This window comes from Lagopus muta, chromosome 4, assembly GCF_023343835.1.
Source record: "Lagopus muta isolate bLagMut1 chromosome 4, bLagMut1 primary, whole genome shotgun sequence".
Classification (NCBI taxonomy): Eukaryota; Metazoa; Chordata; class Aves; order Galliformes; family Phasianidae; genus Lagopus; species Lagopus muta.
The window spans coordinates 7,818,057-7,832,100 of record NC_064436.1 but is presented as its reverse complement, the minus strand read 5'-3'; the positions used below and the strand labels follow the sequence as shown (position 1 = coordinate 7,832,100).

At 41.1% G+C, this 14,044-nt stretch overlaps 1 long non-coding RNA gene across 1 annotated transcript; it reads right to left on the bottom strand.

Moving 5' to 3' along the window:
- Positions 1 to 1,066: 1,066 nt before the first annotated feature.
- LOC125692036 (uncharacterized) lies at positions 1,067 to 14,044 on the bottom strand. The gene is made up of 3 exons (XR_007376422.1): positions 14,015 to 14,044; positions 1,441 to 1,499; positions 1,067 to 1,330 (listed from the first exon to the last, which is right to left on the bottom strand). It is a non-coding gene; the product is annotated as an uncharacterized LOC125692036 (long non-coding RNA).

Sequence of the window (14,044 nt, the reverse complement as noted above, 5' to 3'; positions counted from 1 at the left end):
TATTTTATATAGAAGTCTGACCATTAGATCCTAGAAGGTGGTAGTGTTTTCTAACCTCAAAAAAATTTTAAATGCCTATGCCTGTACTTCTGCTATTTTAAGTGTTTTCCAGAGGTCTATAAGCCATGAAGTACAGACTATTTTATTCCATGAAAACTTTTAGATTTATACAGGTTTTTAATATACAAAGATTTCTGTGCATCCTTTCTTTTTTTTTTTTTTTTTTAAACAGATCTTCAGTTTGAAGATTTCAGAATGCACCCTTTTAAGTTTGTTTGCCATTTTACAAGAAGTCAATGAACTTAAAAACAACGGATACTTGTTTATGCTAGACTTGGTATTCACAAAGTTCTCAAACTAAGCAGTAGACATTGGTGTTTGAGTGACAGACCTGGGACTCTTCCATTACGAGAATGCTGAGAGGGGATCTCATCACTGTTTATAAATACCTGAAGTGAGTCAAATCAGTGGAGGCAGGCTCTTTTTGATGGTAAGCAACACTAGAACAAGGGGCAACAGGCAGAAAATGGAACACAGGGAATGCCATATTACCACAAGGAAGAACTTTCTCACTGTCAGGAGTGATGGAGCACTGGAACAAAATGTCCCAAGAGTTTATGGAGTATTCTCCTGTAGGGATATTTAAGACCTGTTTGGACAGCTAACTGTGCGACCTGCTGTCACAACCGGGTTGCACTGGATCTCCAGAGGTCCCTTCCAACCCCTCCAATTCTTTGATTCCATCATATTAATTCACACCAAGTCATCAAATATGTACTGATAATACACCAGCCACTTGAAGCATAAACACTGTTAAAGGGCAAGAATTAGACTATAACTAAGTTATATTTAAACAAGTAAAATTTATATTATCGGCAGCACCTTGAAAACATGATACAAATTCAAATGTCTATTCATGCTTCTATTACAAATCCTGTTTTGAAGCAATTAAAGTCTTATCCAAGTTGATTTCCATCAGTGTGAAGCCCAGCATTAGAATTCTTCATTTAGATGCATGTTCACTTTCCTAATATTGAAAAACATTTGATGTAAATCATTCCAGACCTTTTCATTATTAGATGAGCTTATAACCTTATTGCTTTTCCAACCAAGCACAAAAGTCTAATATGAAGAACTGATATGATCAGCTCATTCTTTCCATATTAAGTTTTATTTTTCAGTGTCCAAGAGGAAGATGTTTCTCCACAGCATTCGTTTTCAAAGCTTCTTCAAAATGGTGTCCCAAGGACTACGTCTGTCCTGCATATGAGCCTTACTTTCTGGAAAAGGCAGCTCTCATTTCATCTAACCAAAGCTTCACTACATCGATCTACATTATAAAAGATATACAAAGGAAGAGACATTAGCCTGCAAAAGCCAGTGGCCAGATGCGGTATTTCAAACCACTCCCTCAAAACCATTCATTCCAATTCTTATTACCTTTCAACATCATTTCAAGGGTTGAATGCGAGTTCCTGATCTAGTCACCAGAAGAACACCTTAGAGTAAATTGATAAGATTAAAATACAACAAGAATAATTGGAACAGTCAATCAACTGTACAACCAAATAGTCCTAATGGAATTTGCATACAACGAATACAAAAAACTGTAGCCCATAACTCACCATTTGCATCAGCATGTATGCAAAAGGAACATTGTGTATTTGCCATCTAAAAACCTTCACACGATTTCAAGCGAGCACTACGTTTTAATCCACCGCTTGTGTGCAAAGCAAAAGGTAAAACCCATGAACAAATGAAAATTAGAAGACAGCTTAACAAATACCAGGAGAATAAGAGTGGTTTGTATAGGCTAAGAAAACATTTCTCACAGTTGTATCTGAAGCCCTTCGAAAGGGCCAGGAAACACATAAACAGCTTTGAACATATACTCACGTCCCCTAAATGCTTTTGTCACAATTCCTCATTAAAGGCTCTTAGAGAAACAACTGTAATTAGATCAGAGAAGATTCTAATTTTCTTTTCCAAACCTTTGTCTACTTACTGACTTATGAAAAAGTAAAACTGTCCTTTCCAAGCAGTTGCTAAGACGGTATTTGAAACATACATATTGGGTTCTTCACTGTTCAATAAACTCAAATAATCAGGATGGAATGGTGGGAAAAAGACACAATAAGATGAATAAAAGCAGGCCACAAAGCTTGCAGATGAGCTAGCTGAGAATTACTGTGACAGGTTGTACAATGCGTTAAGCAATGAACAAAATCAAAGATGAATGCAAAGACGCACATGGAGAAAGTAAAATTGTTCTCCTTCTTTCATATTAACGTTTGTCATGGGACAGTTACCACCAACGAAAGGCACCAGAATTGACTCACTGTACAGAAACAGACCAAAGAAGGCTAGAAGAAAGAAACAGTAAGCCAGAAAGCATTGTGTCATCTCTTCAAAAGGCCATATATGAATTCGTATTTCATACAGTCTTATTAATCCTATGACAAAAGAGAGGTGTAAGAATGAGAAAGGATGCTAAATGCTGTGAGGACAAAATTATGTGAAAATCTTCTTTATTAAAGAATTAAGCAGATTAATTTGCCATTTAAAGATAAAACTAACTAAGAGAAATAGTAGTAGTCCACAAGATTATGCATAGCCCATAGAAGCTGGGAAGGAGATTATGCTGCACCTGGGTCACAACAACCTCCACTATCAATACAAGCTGGGGGATGAAAGGATTGAGCATGGCCCTGCCAAAAAGGACTCAGGAATACTTCTGGATGGCAAGCCAGATTTTAGCCAGCAATATACCATCACAGCCCAGAAATCCAACTGTACCCCAAGCTTCACTAAAAAAAAGTATGGTCAGCAAGATGGAGGAGATGATCCTGCCCCTCTACTCTGCACTCTACTCCTCACCTGGAGTATTGCACCCAGGTGTGGAGCCCTGTGTAGAGGAGAGACATGGACCTGTTGGAGCATGTTCAGAAGAGGCCACAAAGGTGATTCAAGGAATGGAACGTCATTCCTAGGAGGACAGGCTGAGAGAGCTGGAGGCTGTTCAGCCTGGAGAAGAGAAGGCTCCAGGGAGACCTGAAAGCAGCCTTTTGGTATGTAAAGGGAGGCTGTAAGAAAGAAGGGGACAGACTGCAATCTGTTGTGATAGAAAACAAGGGGAGATGGTATTGAAATTAAAAAAATAAAATGAAAAGGAGATTTAGACTGGATATTAAAAAAAAATTTCACAGTAAGAGAAGTGAACAGGTTGCAGAACATGATGGTGGATACTCTGCCACTGGAGACATTCCTGGTCAGTCTGGATGGGGCTCGAAGCCACCTGATCTAGCTGTAGGTGTCCACATTCACTGTAGGGAGTTGGACCAAAGAGGCCACTAATGGTTCCTTCCAACTCAAACAATTCTACAATACTAAAGGCACTAGCTCTCAGAAGTCATTGCAAAAGAATTTGAAAATTAAGCCACAAATAATTCTGCTTCACAAAAATTGTAACGAAAAGTTGTATATATTTGCTGCCAAAGAATGGCAAATCTGGGGTGAGGTCAATTTTCATGTAGCAAGCCTCGTGTGTAACCATTACAACATGAATACTCAGACAACTTACAGAGGGCTAAACACTGGTAAAGTATAGCAGGGCGCAGCCTACAAGACACAGATTTCATACCACCTTAAACTCTTTGGTGAATGCTGCACGATCTCAGGCAGCAGGATAAGATGGTCCTCAGTTAAACCAGGTACAGTGAGTGATCAGGCACAAATGGAAAGCCAATTAAATCCTTCTAAGTCAGCCTTGTTAAGGATTGATCAAAGGAAAGATGAAGGAGCCCTCAACCCTTTCTTATTTTCAGTCTCCAATTCATTATTCAGACAAAAAGTGTTGCATCTCCAATTCTGTAAGGAGTCTTTGTGTACACAAAAATGTAGTCTGTAAAACTATCAATTTCATTTATATTACATCTCTGTTAAGTGCAGTTTCTTGAGAATGTTTTGTTTGTTGCTTTGTTTTGTTTCCTGGTTGTTTAATGGTTCTCCCACACAACCTCACCCAGGGAAGTACTTCCACATGGTTAATTCTTGTATAGTATACAGAACCTCATTCCAATCACGTTGCAAGGAGGATCATAGAGGAGACATTTTTCTATTCAACTCTATTTCCTGAAGTTTTGACTAAAATTAATTTTAGCACAAGAGTTATTTGATCACCGCAAATGCTAAGCCACACTATTTTTCTGGGAGGAAAAAAAATGAAAACTGGTCACTGACAAATTTTTCATTATTTGCACCTGCATAACGATCCTTTTCTATGAAACCACATGCTTAGAACTACTGACAGTCCTCTAAGAACCCATTCATTCCCCACCTGCTATTCTCACAAGACAGAGAGAACAGGACTGGTAGTTGTTTTGGTTTTTTTTCCCTCACTCATTGCTCCTGTTCTTTTGGTAAGGACTTCAGTCCAACAGAGAACTAATAAGATTCCCCTGAAACCATCAAGTCTGAATACTTAGTCATATATTCAAGTGTTTCCTGCAAGATGTAAAAAACTCATTTTACTTCGATATTAACTACATCAGCTAAATAAGGTTGGACAGAAAAAAGAAATCACAGATGGGAAGAAGTTTTGTAACACAGTAACCTATATGCTGAAACTATTCAAACAGCTGCCCTAAGAGACCTTCCAATTTCAGGCATTTAACCACATGATTCAACTCACACACACCCCTATACGAAGGAGCGGTAGTTTGGGGAACATAATATAGCTTCAGCCCCAGACTTATCAATGGCTGTAAGGTTTCCTAGTCAAGAACTAGCCAAGGCTTCCCTCGGTGCAGCTGTAAGTGAACATGGCACCAAAGAGTGTACCAAGGATTGCCGTGTTCACCATCAGCTCATCAGCAATTTGAACTGCTATTAACCTGTCAATAACTGCAACATGATTACTGTTGTTTTTTTCTTTTAAATATGAAGCTCTTGAGTGCATTAGCTTCTCTTCCCACTAAAAGCTATCCTTAGAAACAAAGACTACTCAGTGTGGTTTTGCATAATTCTACGTATTTCAGAGGTAGTGCATCCATTTACACTGAAGCATTTCACAATTTTTTTTAGACTAACAAGGAGATAGAGATGATTCCCTGACCTTTAACCATCTACTTCATACAAAGGGATTTCCCCTTTAGAATTATTTTGAAGACAAATGAAAAAAATATTTGTTCTACTTTAGTCTTGTTAAACTGAGTAACTCTTACAGCTCCTCAGGAAAGCATAAGTGAGAGAAGACCAACTTTCCTCACAGAGAAAAGATCATATATGAAGACTAAGCTGTAGCTTGACCTTTATCTTCATAAGTGATAACTCTCAAAAGTGACCAAAAGGTTAACTAAACTCTAAAAAGGTCACCTGTCTTTAATCTGGCTATATAGATCCTTTTTTGATGTTCAATAATACACAGCTACTGTTCATTAAATATCATCCGTCCATTCTGTATTTTCACCTCCTCTTTTCAGCAACGGCAAGATTTTTGTTCTGTCACATTACGTAAATCGCAACTTCTTTCACATCAGTGCATTTTCTGGGATAGAAAATATTGTAGAATTATGCAGGTGAATCACTAATTGTTCTGCTTCTATTAATGCTTCTCCTGCAATGTCAGGTATGCGTACGAGTCAGATCACAAGATAAGTGTTTTCCTCTTTGCCCTTGTATGTTTTTTTCCCCACACTATTACTATAATCAACTATTTTTCTCCACAGAAGCGATGCATTTCAAGCTGTATTCAGCTAAAACATTTCATAACAAGGAACTAACCCAAAGTTTCGGTTCAGTTCCTTTCATTACACATTAATCAAAATTCAACTCATTTAGTAGATAAGTGTTACCTTCACATTTTCTTTCCATCAAATGTATAAAGAAATCCATGGAAAAGAGACCATCTAGAACTCATTCTGTGTGCTTTCATGTTTTTGTAGACATCTGTTAAAGTCAGCCCAGAACACTCACTCTGAAGAACTTAACCTTTCACTCATTTTATGAAATTTGTAAATCTTACTTTTGAAATAATATCTAGCACAGAATCTGCTACAAATACTTTTCAAACTACCACTATCAAGATGAAGTACTTATCAAGTTACTCAAAGCACATGCTGGATGAGCTTAGTCTCCCTTGTTCCTGGTTTCAAGACAAAATCCACAAGAGACCCACCCTCAGAGGTTATCTGCCTGCTTAACCTACAGCAATACAGGAGGAAATGGGATGTACTTAACCATCTTCCAGTTCTCTCCTATCCATAAGATAACTATTGTTATAATTATCATATTTATTGCAAAGTTCAGAAGTAATTCTGCACTATTATGCCCAAATTCGTGCATGAAAAGTCAATTTGGGCATTAATTCTAACCCAGCTCAACTGAACAGCTATCATCATCCAACCATGTACTAGTTTGAAATGCTTGGGGAACATGCTAAGAGACGGCAGGCTTTCAAAGGAGGGACGGCTCTTGAAAACAATAGCACCACAGACGGATGTACGTAAGACTCAGGATCAGGGCAAGATATGATTTAATTCCCAGCAACTGCAGAGTACAAGACAGGTCTGCTTGTCCTGGATACTGACAGAACAGATTCAGGTAAATCCATCTCTCCTGGATGCGAAGTATGCATCGGTTCAATGATTCCTGAGAATTGAGGTTAAACAAAGAGGAGTGGTCCTGATCCACACAGCTGTACTTTCTAGTCTTCTAAGAGCTGTGTAGTTCTACAGGCACCCCCTGATTTCCTATTGCAGCACTTCAGTCTGGTTCCCTCAGGGAAGAGTTACAAATGAAACATCATGATATTCTCACCTGCATGCAAAAGCACATACATTCTTTCATAGGTCTTGGTCCAGGATCTGAATCACTAAATACCACAGCTCAACTAGTGAGATGCTTAAATCAACAGAACTAATACTTCCTCATTTGCAAAAAAGGTAAAACTAAGCATGGCATGGGCATTTGACAATCCCATATGTTTCTGAGCAAACTGCAGAGGGTATCTTCTTAACCTGCAGAGTGTCATGCCGAGGGAGGAGGGGAGAAGGAAAAAATCAACAAGGAGTGAAAGGTTTGTGGCTCAATGAATGCATGGAGCTGCCTTCTGACTCATCCTTCTCACCACACACAGCTTCCCACATCAAAGATTATCACTCCTTTGGATTCAAAGAAAAAGGAAGGATGCTTTGTCATGCTTTGCACAAGAGGGTAAGAGAGATTAAATGGATTTACGGGGAAGGAGTCAAGACCTCAGATTTAGATATAAACTTACTGTTGTAAAAGAACAGTAAGAGGGTCAAAACTGATAGGAGCATGATTTGCAAGTTTGCACATCTGTTGCTTCTATCTACATAATTCAGTCTAATAACAGCCAAATTATGAAGCACCATTTCTGTTTTCCGAATTGAACTTAATCCTCATTTCTTCTACAGCATCTGCAAGAAACAGAAGCTCAAGGGCTGAACAATACAGCATGTACTACACATTAGCATCTTAAATCTTAGAAATATTTGAGACGTGGTCTGACAACCACTGAACAGCCTATTACAAAATAAAATCGGGAAAGGGTGGCAGGAGACCTGTGTGGATGAGCAAGGAGCTCGTGCACAAACTCAAAGGAAAGAAGAAGGCCCATGAAATGTGGAAAAAGGGTCTGACTACTTGGGAAGAATACAGGAATGTTGTCAGGGTCTGCAGGGATGCGACAAGGAAGGATAAAGCCCGCCTGGAATTAAATCTGGCAAAGGGGATAAAGGATAATAAAAAAGGTTTTTTCAAGTACATTAACAGTAAAAGGAAGACTAGGGAGAATGTGGCTCCCCTGCTAAGTGATGGGGGTGTTCTGGTAACGGGGGATGCTGAAAAGGCGGAGATACTGAATGCCTTCTTTGCTTCTGTCTTCAGTGAAAAAGCTCCCCCTCGGGAATCTGAGACCCTGGAGGTTAGTGAGAGGATCTGGAATGGAAGACCTCCCTTCTATCAGGGAAGAGGTGGTCCAGGAGCGCCTAGGCAACACCAATGTTCACAAATCCATGAGACCCAATGGGATTCATCTACGGGTGCAGAGGGAGCTGGCAGAGGTGATTGCTGAACCGCTTTCTGTCATCTTTGAGAAGTCTTAGAGGACGGGGGAGGTGCCTGAAGACTGGAAGATAGCCAACGTCACCCCGGTCTTCAAAAAAGGCAAGAAGGAAGACCCAGGTAATTATAGGCCAGTCAGCCTCACCTCTGTCCCTGGAAAGGTGATGGAACAGCTGGTGCTGGATGTCATCTCCAGACAACTGGAAGAAGAGGAGGTTATCAGGAGTAGTCAGCACGGGTTCACAAGGGGGAGGTCGTGCTTGACCAACCTGGTAGCCTTCTATGATGTTGTCTCTGGCTGGGTGGATGGGGGGAGAGCAGTGGATGTAGTCTCCCTTGATTTCAGCAAGGCATTTGATACTGTCCCCCACGACATCCTTATAACAAAGCTGAGGAAGTGTGGGATAGATGAGTGGACGGTGAGGTGGGTTGAGAACTGGCTGACTGGCAGAGCACAGAGGGTCGTTGTTAGTGGTGCAGAGTCCGGTTGGAGGCCTGTAACTAGCAGTGTTCCTCAGGGGTCTGTGCTGGGTCTGGTCTTGTTCAACATCTTCATCAACGACCTTGATGAGGGGATAATGGCCACTCTCAGCAAGTTTGCTGATGATACGAAGTTGGGAGGATTGGCTGACACGCCTGAAGGCTGTGCTGCCATTCATCAAGACCTGGATAGGCTGGAGAGCTGGGCAGAAAAAAAACAGATGAGGTTTAACAAAAGCAAGTGTAGAGTCTTGCATCTGGGGAGGAATAATTCCATGCACCAGTACAGGTTGGGGGATGAGCTGCTGGAGGGGAGCTCTGCGGAAAGGGACCTGGGTGTCCTGGTGGACGACAGGTTGGCCATGAGCCAGCAGTGTGCCCTTGTGGCCAAAAAGGCCAATGGCTTACTGGGGTGCATTAAAAAGAGCGTGGCCAGCAGGTCGAGGGAGGTGATCCTCCCCCTCTACTCTGCCCTGGTAAGACCTCATCTGGAGTACTGCGTCCAGTTCTGGGCTCCCCAGTACAAAAAAGACAGGGATCTCTTGGAAAGAGTCCAGCGAAGGGCCACAAAGATGGTGAAGGGCCTGGAGCATCTCTCCTATGAAGAAAGGCTGAGTGAACTGGGTCTGTTCAGCCTTGAGAAAAGGAGACTGAGAGGGGACCTGATCCAGGTCTATAAATATCTAAGGTGTGGGGGGCAGAATGGCGAGGCCGGACTCTTTTCAGTGGTGAGTGGAGACAGGACAAGGGGAAACAGCTGGAAACTGCAGCACAGGAAGTTCTGCACAAACATGCGCAAGAACTTCTTTACAGTGAGGGTGACGGAGCACTGGAACAGGCTGCCCAGGGAGGTGGTGGAGTCTCCTTCTCTGGAGATGTTCAAGACCTGCCTGGATGCCTACCTGTGCGACCTACTGTAGGGAACCTGCTTTGGCAGGGGGGTTGGACTCGATGATCTCTGGAGGTGCCTTCCAACCCCTACAATTCTGTGATTCTGTTAAAATAGAATCATCTAGATTGGAAAACACCTTCAAGATCATGATAAGAGCTGTAATCATTAAGTCACTCCTTAAATCTCCCAAAGGCACGCCTGCGTAAATATATCTCTACTCACAGATACAGTGGAGAAGCTGTGTGTATGCAAGGCAAAAAGTAGTACGAAGAAAAATTATTTTCATCCTACCATAATTAAAGGACTTGCCACAGGAGTAGACTTCTAAGCAGTAGTTCTCCGTATGCAACAACAATGACCAATTTATTTCAAATTGAGTGAGATTACTTTGATCAGACAAGTTCACAAACCTTGCACTCTACAAATTAAATTGACTGTAGATTTGTCTTTTCCGATACCATCTTTCTTAACTGAAAAGATTCTTATGCATCAGAAGACAACACACAAAAAAGCCAGTGCTAAGAACTAAGTGGTCAAGCATTTGCAACTTTGAAAAGCCGACAGTTATTATTCCAAGAAATCATCTCCTGCCTTTTTTCTCCTTCATTCAAATTTCTTCTCTATTACTACTTTAACTGAAAGAGTTCAAGTTGAAACAAAGTCCAGAACCATAATGAGAGTTCAGCTCAGCGAGGCTTGGAGGGGTGACTGCCTCATCTTTTTATGTTTTTTTCTTCAAAGCGAACAGGCTTACAGACTCTAACTGTGTTTTATTAAAATGCTTTCAGACATCATTTTGCAAGATGCACCTAAGCGGAAAAATCTTAAATCTAGTGGATGATCAGATTAAAGAATCTGCTGAGGCAGAATGTCTCCCTCCCACTACTCGCATCTCTGAAACAAGGAAAGGGGTCCCTTGCAGTCCAGTTACCAGTCCAGCAGCTTTCTGCGCTTCCCCCAAGTTAAGCAAACATCAGACAATCCTCCCTCGGGTCTGTACTAAGTCTTTCATCACTCCCGAAGTCTGGCTTGGCCAGCAGTTCCCTTTTAGCAGAACTGCTAAAAGCAGGATCTCCACTTGCAGCTCATCTCACTAGCTGACCACAACCTCCCTCAGCCTGAGTACGACTAGGAAAGCAGCTCTTCACCCCTCTTCCCTTTCTAGAGAAAGTATGACATAGTAAAGAGCACAGCAGCAGCCAGGACACTGTAAACAGATCATCCTCCCTTTCCAGAGGCAATTTCATGTGGCATTCACTGTTCAGCTTGTCTGATCAGCAAAACACTTCTCATACCACCCTCATTAATGCACTACTCTAGACTCTGAACACTCACAACACATTCTTGAATATTCAGCCTGCTATACTTTCAAACGCACTTATCTATACACTTGATGTCAGTTTGCATGGCAATTGCCTAACTCTGAACTTTGTTTTCCAGGTATCTGATACAGTAAATAAATAAAAGTTATATCACTGGCTCAGAAATGAGATTCAGGTAGATGCTGGCACCCTGTTTTCAGCCAGCATTTCTCATCAACAAATGAGATTAGTCTTGCATTCACTGCACTCATTTTTCTATGAGAATCTATAGGCTAACTAACAATTCTGCTGAAACAGGATCAGAAGACAGGACAGAATTTCCTGCTGGAGGCACCTGCACCTCTCTCATCCAAAAACCTTCACAATGTGCTGCGTTAAAAAAAGCCATTTCAAGTTAGACACTGGATAATTTTTCTGTGAGGTTACAGGACCCATGAGCTGATAAACAGCATTATTCCTAATAAGCAATGATAAACGTGGCATCTTCATGTGACAGCGTGTGTGAAGTTACTGCATATCTTGCCTGTTGAAAGCAAGGATTTGATTTCAGAAACAGAATACGTGTCCTGCTTTTCCTCATTTCCTTGAGGAGTTTCATGTAATTTTTGAAGTGGTAGACTAAGCACAACTTCTGTTTTTTAAATAATTTCCTTCACTGAAAAGCAAGAGACAACCCCATTCCCTACACCAAATAATTTCTAAGACAGATGATCTTATCAGCTAAATCAGACTTCTCATTAAGTTCTCTCTTGCTTCCCACTGCCTGAAATTTGTCCATTACCAAGAAGAAAATGAATTGTTCATAGTGGCATTCTCATCACTTTTTTCACTGCAGAAGAAAAGCTTTCAGCTGAGAAACCAGTTACAGCATAAAATAAAATAATAAGTGAAACATACGCATGAACTTCAATACAAAGTTGACTCCCATTTCCCAGAAATTACAAGGTCTTGATCTCCAGATCCCATCAAAAGCTTTAAAATATTCAAGTTCTCAGCAATCTAAGAACTTCATTAAAACTTTCCTAGCCTCCTCAAAACTTCAACTCTTAAAGAAGTTTCAAGATACAATCGTTGCAAAGACTATCAGCAAAGGGTATAACTAAGTTCATTATGTATTTCCACAGCTGAGCCAAATGCAATGTTCACAGCCAGCACATTTGAATTAGGATACGTGACCTCACGGAGCTGATAACCTAGGAAAGAATCTGAATGCAGAGAAAGGGAGAAGGAAAAGAGGATGACAGAAATAGAACAATGAATTCTACAGTACTAAAAACGTTTGCTTTAGGTGACATTATCAATTACTGTTTTTTACAACTTCTACAGTTGGCTTTCAGTTGACCAGCTCTAAAGATGTGCAAACTCCGTAGCCTCCAAAGCAGGCTGTACAGAGCCCAGGGGGCGTGCAAATGTTACAATGGGAAACAGTAGTACAGTGGAAAGATGTTACACAAAAATGTAACAACAAAAGGACCAGCACAAATAGCATGGCATTTCACAGGCAATAAAAGTGCTCATCTGTCTCCAAAGATCTAGGCTTGCAGAAAGGACTCCACAAAGGAAGGATCTCCAACCAGAAATCCCTCCCCACTAGCAGTCAGCCCTTAAATGAGGTCTAGGAGAGGCGCAGCCAGGCTCCACTCTCTCTGGTCACACAGAATTGCATTCACCTGTGCTCGTAGGGCTGACCCAGTCCTTTCCCCAGGTGATCAATCAGTGGCTCAGGCCATGACTCAACAGTTCCCAAACAGCAAATCAATCCACAGAGGCACAGGAAAAAACGTTCTGCATCATTAATGAACACAAATATTTTTAAATAGTTTATCTCATCATCATCTCTTTTAGTTTCCATTTCTGTACATTTTGTAACATACATAACATGAGCATGTTGGACATGTATTTAATTTATAAACAAAAATCAAAAGATTGGAATGCATGCTCAAAGATTTTTTTTCTTACTGGCAGAGGTGTGCAATGAAAGGAAAAAAAGCTCTACGTAGCTCTACATAACGTATCCATCTAAGAGTAGCACTCTGAATATCTGTGAAGTATTTAAACATCTCTCAAACATCTCTAACTACCATTTCCTGCTCTAAGCCATATCAAACAAACAAAACCCCCATTAACTGTCAAATGCATCTAGCTATTACATAACAAACTTTTAATGCACACGAAGCTTTCTCTTTTATCCTTTATAGCTTCTGAATATAATCCATTTTCAAGTATCAAAAGAGAATTAAGGTTTTCAACTAGATGATCCATTAGTTTTCAAGCTGGCTAGCTCAATGAAGACAGACGTTTTTAATGGAAGCAGAATGAAAGAGAAGAGGGCAGGAGGGCTATTTCTTGAGCTCGTGTGTAACCACCACCACCACTTGACCACTACAGAGAACCGTTCTGACATTCTTAGATTTCATTCCGTGCTTAGTCAAAAGAAACAAACAACAAGCAGGCTTTCATCAATATACATAAATAATTACCAGATTCAGAAATTACTACCTCCAAAGCAGTTATTTTTCACTCAGCTCTATTTCATTATTTATAATGCCTCTATTTTTAGAGCAACATCAATACGATGAACGCAGAGCTTGGTTTCTGCTGATTAAGGCCCCCCCCAAAAAAATACACTGAGGTCCAATTCCCGCTACAGCCTTGAAGGGAAACGCATCTAGAGTAACAATCAGAAATAGCATCCTACAGGACTCCAAATCTATCCCCCCACCCACTGGTTACTGATTACACTATCTCACCCTTTCCTTGTGTTTTGTTGTTGTTTGTTCGCTTTTTTTTTTTTTTTGTAATCCCATCTCAGGACAGGGTTTTACTGAAGGTTTTTGCAGCACGTTAGCACACTCAGCCTCACAGTTACCAATTGAATCCCTCACACCTTACTCTGGCACATGAAGCCAGCCTGGCTGACGCAGTTTGCTCCAGCTCAGGTGATATCAGTCAGCCCAAAATTCCTGTTTTGTTTTTTGTTTCTAACGTATTTTCATTGCCTTTGAACAAAGCCACAAAGGCCGGTGAGCTGAGAACACGTGCTCAACCCAGCGCTGCACATCCCCGAGCCGCAACCCGCCACTCACCCCGAGCACAGATGCACCCACACCACCACCACCACCAGCCCCGGAGCCCCGCAGTTAGCTCGCTACCACACCAAGCACAGAACCAAGGCTCAGAACAGCCTTCCAACCTTTTCCCTTCCCTGATTTAACTGCCTCTCACGTATCTTTACCTTTTTACACAGCAGCACCGCGAGTTCTCC